The sequence below is a fragment of the Copadichromis virginalis genome, linkage group LG5, assembly GCF_057382275.1.
Source record: "Copadichromis virginalis isolate Kocher_CV1m ecotype Utaka linkage group LG5, C_Virginalis_male_GT1.1, whole genome shotgun sequence".
Lineage (NCBI taxonomy): Eukaryota > Metazoa > Chordata > Actinopteri > Cichliformes > Cichlidae > Copadichromis > Copadichromis virginalis.
In genome coordinates this window covers 37,076,896-37,089,399 of record NC_140622.1, presented here as the reverse complement: position 1 = coordinate 37,089,399, position 12,504 = coordinate 37,076,896, and positions in this window count along the sequence as shown.

Below are 12,504 nucleotides of genomic sequence, written 5' to 3'. Positions count from 1 at the left end.
GATTATGTTAGCATGATGATATAATCTTGTAAAGAACCAAAACTAGCTTGTATCAGAATGAAGGAAAGAAAAAAATATGGGGAAGGATAAAAACAAGTCATGATCCATGACTCGTGTTTAGTGATGATGTGCCTGCTGATTGAAGTAGCCGCATGAAATCTGAAGTGTTCAAGGGCAAAGTTTGCTCAGAATCTGAAAAATGCTGCTGAACTGATCAGGCAGTGATTCACAGTACAAATTATAATGATCCAAAGCTTTCTGCAAAAGCAACCAGAGTTTCTTAAGGCAGTGAAACTGGATTACCAAGTCAGTCACCTGATCTCAGATCATCAGTTCGTGCTGGTCAGTTACTCAGGATAAAACTAAGAACAGAGAGATCCGCAAATAATTAGCCACTGAGGGTAGCTGCTGTAAAGGTCTTGCAGAGCATCTGAAAAGAGGAAATGCAGTATTTGGGTTCTATAGGCTTCAGATTGACTGCAAAGGAATTACACCCAAGTATTAAAAGCAATTCTGTTTTTTAAAGATTATGTTAGTTGTTAAATAATTCTCTGAAAATGTTTAAGAGTTACTGCAATGCTTTGGTAAACACATTAAATTAAAGCTAAAAGTCTGCAATTCAATCACAATTTGATTGTTTGTCATAAATTAGTTAAATTAATTAAATTTATTGATTAATTTAATGAATTCCTGGAACCGGTTGTCTTTTTATTTTTTTACATCAACATGTCATATTTTAGATTTGCTAAATAGCCATGAATAGATTCTTGAGCAGTAAATATCCATCCAACAATGGCTATGAAGAATTACTTTTGTAGTCTATTAATAAGGAACAACATACGTCTAAGTATCCTACAGCTACAGCTAAAAAAAATTAAAAAAAAATTATACCACATAGAGAATTGTGAATTGAATTAAAATCAAACAAAGAAATCCAAAAACCAAGCCGACCAAACCCCTGCCTTTTTTGTGCATAATATAGAGTTATTTTCTCAAAATTTCAAATAATTTTCTCGGATGTTTGAGTGAGTAAATCTAAATTTTGAGATAATGACCCAAAAGTTTGACTTATGTAAGTCAAATCTGTTTTTCTTTCAGTGGTGGACAAAAGCATCTATACAGCCTATCGTGGAGAATGTAGGTGAATGCATTTCAGATGTAGCTCCTGTTTGGATCCATTGCTACCACTCTGCCCACCTCCTATACAAAACTAGCAAACAAGAGTGGGGAGGGAGGTGGGCGGGGTCATCCCTATGAGACCCCTCTTAGAAAATGTGGATTTTTATTTATAGACATTCATTTAACTTTCATAGTCCTACCCAACAAAAAATTCAACCCCTGCAACACTCTGGAGAAACCACAGACACGGCAAACCTGCTGACAACTCCACAGAGCCATTAGCATGGCCGTTCTCTTCTTACATGCTTACAGCAGTGAGATGTGAGCAATGTGGATTAACTATTTAAATGCAGAGAAATGGTTTCAGACAAGCAGGGCAACGTTAGATCTACATTTCACTTAAAGCAAATATTTTTTGACGTTACAAAAATATTCTGAGAAGGCAGGAAAATAAATGTGGTAAAATACATCTATCGGTCACTGGGTCACCTACTTAGAGGAGCTGTTTGGAAAATCCTGTCACAGTTGCAGAGTGTTGGACTTTTGACTTCTTCTACAGTCATGACACATAAATGAATTTCTCTGGGTGCAAGTCAAGAGACTCCCCCATTTGGGGATAACCACATGAATTTCAGCTGTGATGACACAGAAAAGAAAGCCATGACACAGAAACCCCCCAGCTGAGATTGTAGCCTAATGGGTTAGTGTTCCAGTGATGTGCCTTTCTGCACCAGGAGATGATGTGATGTAAGGCTACACAACAGCAGCTCTCAGCCAGCAGTGTAATAGTGCCCTGGTCTGCCTTCATATTGCTCCAGCAAAGACAGCCTTCTTGCATATTCATGTGCAGAGGGAAAAGGATTTTGTTGCACTGAGAAAATAGTAAAAGTCTGATGCTAAATGTTTAATGGCTGCTGCTTTGCTGAACTTTCAGGATGAACCATGAGGAGATGAAGGTCCAGATGGAAGAAGTGCAAGTTTCCCCAGGGAACCCCTTCCTCCTCTAAAGCATGACACAAATAGTCTTTGTAAGATACCCAGCAACACCACAAACAGATAATGTTTCTGTCCCCAATTTTGCAATAAGGAAGCTCTCGTTCCTGTCACTTTGAAACATGACAGAGTTCCCTGCTGTCTGATGAGACAAATGGCAGAATGTCATCCACAGGAAGTGCTAAAATTATTCCTTTAAACTCCTGATCCACATTTTTCCTGTTTCAAGTGCTTCCCGGAGGATTGCACTTGTAGCTCATGTCATGTTACATGAGTTCTGGGTAATTAAGTTCATCAAAAATTCATGTACAACTTGGTACAACTGTGCAAGTTGTACAACTTATGTGACAAATTGTGATTTAAGGATATAAGAATAAAGCTGGTTTCATTTGAAAATTCTTTACATGGGTTATCGTTAGCATTTACTTTGAAACTCCATTAGTTTTATAAGCCATAAGCAGACAAACATCACCCAGTGTGGACATCAGAACTCACCCCAGAAAAAATGTGAATGTCAGAAATGATCCTGTGTGACAAACTGACCTTTAGTGAACATTTCTGTTTAGTCCTTAAGACCATCTCGTAATGACTTTCTAATTAAAAGTGGCCACATTCTTATTTTTTCTTACACATTTATTTATTATTATTAAAAAAGGACACTTTTATTTAAAACTCATAACAAAAGATGTAAATTTGATAAGAGATTAAACACACCTAAAATTGTGTTTTCTGAGTTTCTCTTTTTCTTTTCTTTGTGTGAAGATACAGCTCTACTCTTCAGGGAGGGTCACCATGAGTGTGAGAGGATATTTTGGGGGTCCTTGGCAGCTGTATTCTCCTCTGACTTTAGTCTTAGCTTCACCACTCTGGGTTTGCTCCAGATCAAACTGAAGTGCCCTGTAATCGCTACCCGCAGCAGCTGCACTGGCTCTGGGCAGGGCTCTGTCGCACTGTGCTGAACCGCTCCACAAAGTTAAAGCCATATGTTTAATTTGGGAAGTATGTGGGGACGTTGATCACAGGGCTGGGCAGCGTTGAGGTAAACTGGGGGTCATTCATTACCCTGTGCTTTGCACACATGCTGCATACCCACACACACGCACATACAGGGACACACTCACATCCTCTGCCCTCACTTCTCATCAGGCTTCAGCATGTACTGCTGTTCCTCCTCAGGGGTAGTAGTGAATGTCTCATCTCATCCTGTCATCATCCTCCTCCTCCTCCTCCTCTTCTTCTTGCTCTCCCACCTCATATTTAGATTAAAATAAAGGGCAGATATGCTTCTCCTTCTTTCCCTTGAGTCCTCTTTCACCTTTGCTTCTTCTTACAGGGTGTATTTCTCATTTTCAGAGCAGGATTCAATAAAAACAAAGATAAAATCTTACTATGTTTCATTTATGGTACTAACCACATGATGGTCACTGTATTTATCTTCCTCAGGCCAGCTGCCTGCTTCTTTTGACATCTTATGTGCAACAAGGATTGAAAGTATCCCAGTATATTATAGAGTTTACAATCACCCTAACGTAAGACTGCAACCAGCAATACATTCTAGCTACAAGTTAGCTTGTTATTATGAATTCATTATGTTTCTATTAAAATCCAGCTAGACCAGCCAAATAAGTCCAGCATAGTTTCATATACAGTAGCTTCTCTCTTTACCTGAGGCATCTCTATGTTTACAACCGTGGCCACACTTCCTGCCCCATCTTCCCTGCAGCGGTCTCTCAGACCTGCAGGCTAACAGCTTCACCTTAACTGACAGAATTCAAAAAGTCCCAGAAATGTCATCATCGCCATAAAAGATGTTTTTCTAACTGCATTTTAATTGTTGGCAAAAAGCTTGACATTACCTTTGCAAGAAGAAAAGTGAAGACAAGGTGTACAGACATGCATGCCAGGTATCTGCATACACCTTGCCTGTGCTGGTAAGTATACCCCTGCATGTTTCCTGGAATAACAGAAGTGATTTTTCCACCAGGTTTAACCCTGCCAGTTGAACATTTTTGAAATTAACATTTAGAAAAGTTGGACAATACATTATGACAGATGAATAAATTGTCAAGCAAATAAATATAATATGAAAAATAGAGAGGTGTGATGGTTCACAGCTAGAAGGTTCCCCAGCTGACCTCCCGGTGTTGCACAGTTTGCACATTCTGCCTGTGCCTGCGTGGGGGTTTCAGTTTCCTCCCACACTCCAAAGACATGCTTGTTAGGTTATTTGGCGATGCTAAACCTGCTGTAGGCGAGGATGAAGTGTGAATGGTTGTCTTTCTCTCTGTATGAGTGAAGTGTTTCACTGGGCCAGAGTTTATGCTACCATTTGCTGATTGTCAGGAAGATTTTTTCGATTCTTGCCTTATGTCTGTACTTTTAGAGAAGACTAGGTTGTTTGTTTCACTCAATTTGAAGAATTCACTTCTTTGTGTGAAATAAACATCACCTCAATACCATCAAGAAACTTTGGTATGTTATTTTCCCTACAAGAATCAGAATCAGTCACTTCATTTCATATTTATCACCTATTCATCTGCACCCCACCTGCAATGGCTCTTTGCCCTTCCCAATGGTTTAAGGACTACTGTGCTAAGATAAGGTAACTAGCTTTGATTCTAAGTTTGAAAAGAAGTACATTACTTTTTTCTTTAAGTTGCATTTCAGTTTGACTTATGCCTACAGACTGTGCTTTCAAATATATCAGCATAAGGGATATGAAAAATTAGTTAAGTCATCCTCACCATCTTCTTCTACTTCTTTTGTTAGCCATTATTTTTAGACCAATCTTGAGATTTCTATACATTTTAGAGCAGAGGTGTCAAACTCCAGCCCTCACGGGCCAGTGTCTTGAAACTTTTCCATGCGTCCCTGCTGCAACACACCTAATTAAAATTAGTAGGTCATTAGCAACTATAGAACCTGACTGCATGCTGAGGTGGCACTTCAGCCATTTGATTCATGTTACAGCAGCTCGTGAGTGAATGAACATGGTGCAATAAAGTAGTTTTAGAAGTAAATGTTTCCAAAAACTTACATTTATTTAAAGTTACCTGAGTAGGTTAGGGGTTGCTACCTCAGTATGTAGTCAAGTTCGATAGTCTTGCTAATGACCTACTAATTTTATTCAGCTGTGTCCCAGAAGGGGCACATTTAAAAGTTTCAAGACACCAGCCCTCGAGGACTGGCGTTTGACACCCCTGATTTAGAGTCATATATAAGAAATTTGACGATACAGGCTTTAGCCAGAAATTTACCCTTGACATAGAAAGTTTCCATATTTCTATCCTGCAGGTAACTGAACTGCAAGGAACTACACAAATGCAGTTATGTTTTTGTCGTATTTATGCTTGTTTCTTATTTATAGATGCTCCCCTAACAGACAACATTTGAAATTTTCTAATCTAATGCATATTCAGCATTGTTCACAGACGAAGCCTTCTTGGGAGCACGAAAGAAATTTCATTAAACTCTAATTTCAGCATCATTTACATGGAAATACACAGATGTAACAGACGCTGCAGTGCTCACACTTCGTTCTGCAGCAGAGCTGATACTCTACATGAAATTTTATTTTCTATTCAGCATCAAGTGCAGAAGAATAGATCTGTTAAGAGATAGCAGCAGCAGGCTACCGGTGACATTTCAGCTGTGACTATCGGTGTTCATCAGGCTGCTGGAGAGACATTTCATGTGCTTTGTTTTTGACTCCAGGCGACTGTGTTACTGAGCACAATGGTGTGTCAGAGAGAAAAATCACAAAGAAGAGAAACAGCCAAACAGCCAAAGCAGACAGAAATGAGTAAAAGAAGCAAGGGGGGGGGAATACAAAAAAAAGGAGATGAAATGTAAGAGGGGAGTTGGCAAAAGTAAATGAAGGATGGTAAAGGAAATAAGTTAGGGAAATGGGTCAGCTGCAGTGCTTCAGAGCAGGAAAAGGACACTGAATTTTTCTGAGGATGCTGTTAAAATCAGGCCACCCTTTCGTTATTTATCCAGGTGAGAGAAGGAACTTTAAAACTCAAATTCTTTCTTCCGCTTCCATTAATTATTAACCCGCCATCTCCAGTAGAGGCCAGAGAGCATGAATAAACCTGATACAAAAGGTTGCAAACTGGGTCACAGGTACTCAGACTGCTGAGTCACATTAACGGTAAGAAACAGACCAAATACAGAGACCTATACTGAACCACACCTCTGTAAATTCACGCCCCCATGAAACAATAAACGTGCCCTGTGGCTCTCTTGTCTGCTGCCCACAATGTGGATGTCCATCCAACTTTCTTATGACTTAAAAAATAGCATCACAAAGGAATCCATCCTGAACATCTTCCTTTGCGTCTGTGTCTCCCGTCTCATCATTCAGCATCCCTCTCTATGTAGAGATTCACTCATGCAGAACGAATGTTCCAGCATGCACGATGGAGAGGATTTTAGATTTTGTGGGCCACACATTGCTGGGAATAGGCTGTGGTTGTGATACCAGACAGAAGAGGGTGTAGTATTCAGTGAGTCCTTCCCTTGAGGCCACATGCTGAGCGAGGAAGAGATGATGGGAAGAAGCAGATAAGCGGTTAGAAAAATGATGCCTTCCGTGTTCAGCTCTGTTGGCTATGAATTATCTTCACGTGTAACATTTAGTCCTGGAAGTGCACAAAGTCCTTTGATGTTCAAGAAGAAATGTGTATGGTGGTGTGACAGGTACAGTGCTGTGTTCAACATCTTTCTATAAATGTTTAAACATTAATTGTAGGAAAATTGTAGCAATAACTAAAATACACTGTATATCAAAGATGGACAACGCTTCCACGCTGATGTTTCTTTAATCTACAGTTAGGAGAAAATTCTCTGGTTGCAGAAGAAGTTCAGTTGTTTAGCAGTATGAGAAACCTGCCCCTCTCATTTATTACCTTTGCACTCTTAACACTTCTCTATTGTTACTTTGAAGTCTTCTTCAGTGGACCCGAATCCCTATTTAGTATATTATGGTCCCATTTAGACTAAAATAAATGATAAAACATGGTATGCTTTAGGGTGTGGCTACCCTAATTGGCAAGGCCCTGGCTTTGTTCAGTGTTTAGCTGTTTTAAAAGACTCTCTAAGGAACTGGACAGTCTACATTTTATTTTAAGCCTGTTTTCGTGGGTCAGAACTTGCAGTTCATTCAGTTTCACAGTAAACAGGAAAACAGATAAACCGTGATGACTAAGGTAAGCTTAGTCATCAAAGCTCTCATCCAAACATGTTCTGTACACGGGTTAAAACAAAACAAAAACACAAAAACAACAAAAAATACCAAACCCAAATCAAATGGAAAACAAGGACAAGCCTCAAAGCCGCTCCTGTATGAAAACTAGAGAAGAGTTGTAAGGCTTGTCAGACTTTCCAACTGCTTCACCAACACTGAGAATGTAGCCTAAACCGGATTTGACGGTTACAGTTAAGAGGAGCTTTCAGCCACCAACACAACTTACAGTTTATTAAATACTTGTAGCTTCACACAGTACAAGAAAACTGTACACGTTTCTGCAATTAACACAACAGCAGTGACTTGGTCAGTTATTTATAGTCATCTGTCATAGCTAGAAAAAATCAGTGGTGTTGCAGATCTTGTCAAAATTGACAGCGTTCAGATCAATAATGTGTTGTGAATTACTTTTCCTCTAATTGGAGATTTGAGAGCTAGATAATGGGTTTCTCGCCTACAGCGTATTTGTTGTCACTTTTACCCTTTCTCCACACACTTCAAATTCAACCAAGTGTAAAAGCAGAAAAATAACTTGATTCTGACAGACTGCTTCCCTTTTCTTATTATCATGCTACACTCAGGATGTCCGTCCTTCAGCTGTTATCATGTAGAAATGTCAAACAGGTCTCACTGGTTGGAAATCATTTCGCTGAGCAAAAAGGTTTTATATTCCTGTAGAAGACATGTACAGTCTCACTCATTAACCAGCCATAATGAAGAACATTAGAAAATGCCTAGATTTAAAATCCATGTGCTTAAAGTATCAAAAATACTGGCTGATATATAGTTGCAGCTATATTTAGGATCTTATGGTTTAGTTAACCTAGATTACTCACGAAACAGCCAGCTTGTTCTGGGGCATGAGGCAAAAGGGTCAGAACGGTCACAAGATAAACCTGAGCAGTTGTGACAACCCTTTTCCGATTTGTTGACATTTTTCAGATCTTCGCCTTTCTGTGTGAACACAAAACGTTAGCTCTTTGACCTCAAACTGATGTGACCATGTGAGAAGTTTAGAGGGGATTGTCTCCTTTGTGGAACTGCAGTCATGAAATGTGACACGTGAAGTGCTAAACTTACAGACTGGAGGCTGCTGATTTAAAGTATTAAATATAATTCAAAATCCTAATATGTGAGTATCTGGAGATATATGTAGATGTGAGGGTTCTGCAGTGGATGTATAAAGGACAAAAAAGAAGTAGAAGTATTTGATAATTTCTCTGTACACTTCCCATCTTTTCCACTTTAATGAACTGTACCACAGATCCTTCTGTCCTTTATAAGCATATGGTTTTTTCATGTGTATGAAAGGCATGATTATTAATTCCGCTTGAATGTGAAGCTCCTATTTGTCTTCTTCAAGGCCGAGGTGTTGCGTCTAACTGCTGAACTTCAGTTAGATAGCTGTGTCACCATTTGCCCTTCTCTATATTTTATATTTGTCGTCTCTTGTGGAAAATAAACTCCGACCCTTTGGTTTGCTTTTATTGATACCCCCGAAGAGACTGTGCTTACTGTTCTTCTTGCAACACTCACCTTTGGCCTGGATACTATATTCTCTCATACAGAAAATTATGTTTCGGGAAAAATGTCTTCTGCCATTGATTCAGACATGGAGGAAAATGTGGGGAGACAGCAGGGGCAGTGAGTGGAGTCTGGGGACTGCCACTGCCACCACTGCTGCTTTACATTAAGTAACATGAAGCGGTGTTAGATAACTCTGTGGGCATGAGTCAAAACTGGAGATTTGTGTTTAATCTGGATTAATGATTAATGCATTGGTTTGCAGTGTATGACTTAATGAAAGCAAGACCCCCTGGGGTGATGTGGGTGCCTGAGTGTGTGTTTGTGTGCAGGAATGACAGAAATAAAGGGGAAATTAATAGAGCAAAGGGTGGAGGAAGGTGGAAGCGGGCATGCCCGTCTGTGTGTGGAGTCTATTGGTGTTTAACGAGTACGAGTGCAAACAGCCACTTCATGAGAGCAACACCCTGCAGAGATAAGACCGGCTAAGTACGAGGCTCAATTATTCGCTGTTTGAGGGGTTTAAGGGGCTTCATGAAAATTGATGCTTTTATTGTTAGGAGGGTGGTGAAGTTTAAATGGAGGCCGCTGAGCTATTAGCAGGGGTCACCTTTAATCTGAGTGCATGGTGGCCATGTTGGTGGTGGAAGAGTCTTTCCTTCTGACTGCGGAGCGACTGCCATGACTGGCAGCAGGAAGCCAGCTCCTGTGTAATGATGAAGACAGATCTGCACTCATGAAAGGGAAACAAAGCTCCACGCTGCGACTCTGCAGGTTCTCAGATCTGAGGCTGCAGCAAAGGGATGATCTCTTAAATTGTCAGTGAGGAGCAGTGAATAGAAAGTGCACCTAATGATATGTTGTGATGTTGTTGGTGTGGGAGGCAGCAGCTTTCATGCTGCTTCTGTTGACAGAACAAACTGATTGAACAAACAACTCATTGTCCTGTCCTGGTTTAAAGATGGATGGTAGGTGTGGTTTTATTAGGTTTTCAAGCAAAGTGATGTGCTGGTTTGCATATTTCCTAAACATATGATTGACTAAGTCTAAAAAGCTCTGTTTAGTTCATTGTTATTCAGTTAGGAAAATAGGATTCTGGAGATTTGCTTTTTGTGAGAGGTCAGTCAACTTTGGTTATGTATTACATCACTTAAGGTTTTTGGTTTGGATTTATTAACTTATTGTTGGACTCAAACAAGCAATAAAAGGGCATAATGAATTGTTGCCCACATTCCTCGGTTCACAATGTCTTCAAAAATAATAAAAAATTTCTCAACCTTTTATGCTTTTTGGAAAAACAATTTGCGCCTTATATTGTAAAGTAGACCCTACAATAATACATACAGAGAAAAAACCCATCAATCATATGACCCCCTATGAGGAAGCACTTTGGCGACAGGGGGAAGGAAAAACTCCCTTTTAACAGGAAGAAACCTCCGGCAGAACCAGGCTCAGGGAGGGGCGGGGCCATGTGCTGCAACCTTCTCTGCGGAGAAGGAAGACAGGATAAAAGACCAGGGTAAAAATGAGTGTAAAATGCACGTATTTAGTTCTTATAAAAGAGAAAAACATCAAATGTGTGGCCACCATGTGTCATCTGATTCAGGACAGCTTGGCACAGATTCTCTGGAACTCAAGTGGAGGGAAGAACACTATCCATCCATTTTTTTTTAAATTATGGGTCACACGGCGAGTGAAGCCTATCTCTATGTCACTGAGCAGGAAGCAGGGCACACCCTGGACAGGTTGCAAGTCTATTGCAGTGATAATGTGGAGCGAGAGTTTAGAATCACCAACTTAACCTAATAAGCATCTCTTTGGGTTGTGGGAAGAAGCCAGATTACTTGGTTAAACTCACACAGCCATGGGACGAACATGCAGGCCCCAGCTGAGTGGAGGGTTCAACCCATCTTCCTGTGAGGTGACAGTTATAACTTCAATTTAACAGTTCCAGTGCTACATAAATCAAAACAGCCATATCCTCACATTTTGCAAATCAAGGTTACTGTGTTTTCTTTATAAGACATTTTGGACACAGTATTTCACAACTGTCAGAGTTTTCCAAATTATGTGGTGGAAATTTCTGTTTTTCAATGGTATCACAACCTAAAAAATAAAGAAAGAAAAGTCATGCATGAACTGGTAAATGGCACCCAGCAAGTAGGTCAGCAACTTTTAATTGTTTTATATTTTTGGTTATTCAGATATTTCTTATTCTTTCCCAAATTATTCTCTTCTAAAATGTCAGTAAGCAACCCAGGATGATGTTTTCTGGAATAAATCCCAGATGTATATTGAGGCGCAGGATGAAACCATCAGCGTGTCTTAGCTGACCCCCCAAGTAGATTACATGTGCAGGACACAGCAGGAGTCAGAGTCGAGAGCCCTGAAACAACAGCCGTGACGGCACATCTGCCAATCTGTGGTAGAGCTAGAGCAACGTCAGACTACATTTGTACAAGCACACTTGAATTCCTGAGACTTTAAAAACGACTGAAAGTCAGTAGGAAGATCAAAGCATTGGAACATTCCTGCGCATTAGGTTCACCTGTCAGAGCACCTAAAGATATCATCCATGGCTTCAGAGGAGGGTGGTCTGCTGGGAGCTTCATGGTGCTGTCTAACCCCCACCCCCCAAAAAGTTCTCCATGTGTCATGCTGAAATATTCAGCATTTCTGGGATCATTTGGATGAGTTCTCAAACTTTTCCAGCCTTAGTCACTTAATCACATGAGCATGTGCACTGCTGAGTAATCAAACTAATATATTAAAATTAAAAGTCTGAACAATAATTCTAATATTTGAATAAATGGTAAGTTTGAATGTTGAGACTGTACAATACACACATGTAATATTTACCTGCAAAAATATGTGTTTAATGTATATATATCACTTCCACTGCATGTTATGTACATATGTAAAGTTCTTTGAGTGTATTTATAATACATAGGAACATAGTCATTAGTAGAAAGTGCTTTGTATACTTGTAACTTGTGAATTCACCCACTAACTGTGCATGTACAATGAAACTGTAGGTGTAGCAGTGTTCTGTGAACTATCTTGGAAAAAGTGGGGGATTAATAAAGTCTATGTCCACGCCTCCGGTTATTCCACATTAAAAGGTGTCAAAATTAATTTTGAACCAGTCTTTGCATCTAATAAATATTAATATTTGACATTTTTGAGCAGTGACTAAAACGTCAAACTATAGACATTGTTTCTACAACATCTGCTAAAATGAATACTTCTCATTTCAAACTTACTTGATCACCCTATATTCTTAACAATAACTTTATATGTATCTACTTGAACATGTACTTGAAAGGAGAAGATTGAAAGCATATGCTCATTTGCACATTTAAGTGCTATCTTCTGAAGTGTTATGAATGCACTTTTTGAGTAATATGGTTCCTCTAGCACAAGCCCGTGTTAATAATGTTTAATGCAACATCATTTCATGCCTGTGAAGTTCCACTTTGCATGCATTAGCAGACTAAGAGAGGGCAAGACTTATCTTCAGCTATAAGCGCTGCACTGCAAAGGGGCCAGATGTTAAATCCCTAATAATTCGCCCTAGATTTAACTCTTGCATTTATCTCTCTGCCAAATCTGGCTCTGCT